A 2,134-nucleotide genomic window follows, 5' to 3' on the forward strand; every position below is an offset into this window, starting at 1 on the left:
ACATGGGGATAGCAGATACTCAGGCGATGAATGGTTGAGAGCGCAGGTCTGATATACCGCTGGCACGATTGCTCACAGGTGGTCAGCCAGGGAGGGGCAACCGGACTCCGCCTAAAGGAGGAGGAGCCGCTGTCTGAGACCTGCAGGTGCCCAACCAGACCATGACACCATGGATGCTAAAGCCTCTACAAAATACCTTTTGTACTTGAGTTAATGAAACATTTGATCAGCTGCCTTGTGATAAAACATACATCGTCTTTAATGCACGAGGATGTAACCATTGATAACCTCGCATCTGTGCACCGCCAGACATTTCCTTTCGTACAAATCCAGCCAACTCTTCCGCACTTGTGCGTAAAAATGCAGCTTTCTACGCCATCTTTTCATCACGCCGTGTTTATGTGCTAAACGGAAGTCATTTCCTTGTTGCTAAAACAGACTCTGAAGTATGATTTCACTAACTCAGAGGCTATAGCAACTGTAGCAGTTTGTCTTGACACAACTTTAATCTCCACATTTACTTTTTCTTGAAAAAAAGCCGAATTTTGGCTTTTTTTCCAAAATAGATTTTTGACCTTAATGTTAAAATTTCAACATTATTGTCAAAACGATCAATATTTTCTCTCCTTAATGTGGCCCTAACACTCTGTTGTAGTAACCAGTGATGGTCAGTGCTGACCATCACTTACAGTATTTGAACTGTAAGTATTATTAAGCAATTTTGCCTAATAGCGCAAAAGTGAATTTGGTTAATATGCAGTCGTCCTTCCAATAAAAAGGATACATTATTTAAAAAGACAAGAAACCAAGTGAGGAAGAAACCTTTTTTTCCTGAGGTGCACTCTGCCCAATACAACTGTTTTCTGACTGATTACAGTTACTCATATAAAGACACACCTTTATAAGAACAAAAGAAACAGTCACACCAACTGTTAAAAGTTTCACACAACCACAGCCCATCCAAATCACCGCAACTCAACGCCCAGGAAAATGGAAAGAAAAAGGGCATGGTGTTTTGAGATGGCAGTCTTTATTCAGTGGCCTACAAGCTGCAAGACATCTCAGCTGTGCTTATGAGGCATAGCAGCAACACAGAAGGAGGACAAAAAGCTCTCTCACATGGGGAGAGCCTAGAGGTCAGCGACCGTAACAGTAGCAGAGTGGTCACCATGTGTTTCCTTATCTACAGTGATGCTTAACTTAAAAGATGCCTTTTAGCAGCTTTTGATATGAGGAACAGAACAGAACTTCTGAAGCTAGTATTGAAAAAGGTTTCATTACTCGAACTCTTTCAGCACAGTGCTCTTTGGTGACATCTTGTGGCCCAAAGTATGAAGAGCAGCTTGAATCTACAACTTGAAATTAACTGCTTTATTGTGATTCCCTCCTCTACAGAGCTGAGATATCATTTCTATGTGATATCTGTGGTGTTTTGAAGATGAATTTCTTTGAGGGGATGAAAAACAACAATGTTATGTCTGTTTGATTAATAAATAATTTTGATGAATAAAATTAAAAATGTGTCATTGTGTGTTCTTCCTTTGTTTGACTTCTTGACATTTGAAAATATAAATGTCAACAGACAAAACATTTTACACAGCATCCCTGATTCGCCCATTCATACACAGATCCAATATTCTATTAACAATGATGACACTACATGTAGTCTTTAAATCTGCAGTTTATCAAAAACCAGTGAGAAGTGAACGGTTTCCTTACCTTTAAATATAACGTCTCTTCTTCCTCTCCACTCCTGTCTGTCTTACATCTTTGTCTATGTCTGAGAGATACAGCAGCTGTACATTTAACTAGCAAAACACTGTGTGACAAACCGCACACAAACATTTACAAAATGTTATTCCCTTGATGCTGTGTGTGTGGAAATACCAAAGTTTCCTCATCATGTCAGAATAATTTTCAGTAACCTCCACCAGAATAGGTTGTATGTCAAAATTACTTTAATTAAAAGACAGATGGAGTGGACCTTATAACAATATTAAAATTTGCTTAATATGCTGAGAATAACAAAGAAAATGTAATGAACTGATTTTAACATTTAAAAGTTTAAACTTTGTTAAGTCATGTAAGTCAGAGAGAGAGAGTTAAGTTTTGAGGGGATTTTATATAATTAAAC

The sequence above is a fragment of the Pundamilia nyererei genome, unplaced genomic scaffold, assembly GCF_000239375.1.
Source record: "Pundamilia nyererei isolate P.nyererei 1_Seehausen unplaced genomic scaffold, PunNye1.0 scaffold00915, whole genome shotgun sequence".
Lineage (NCBI taxonomy): Eukaryota > Metazoa > Chordata > Actinopteri > Cichliformes > Cichlidae > Pundamilia > Pundamilia nyererei.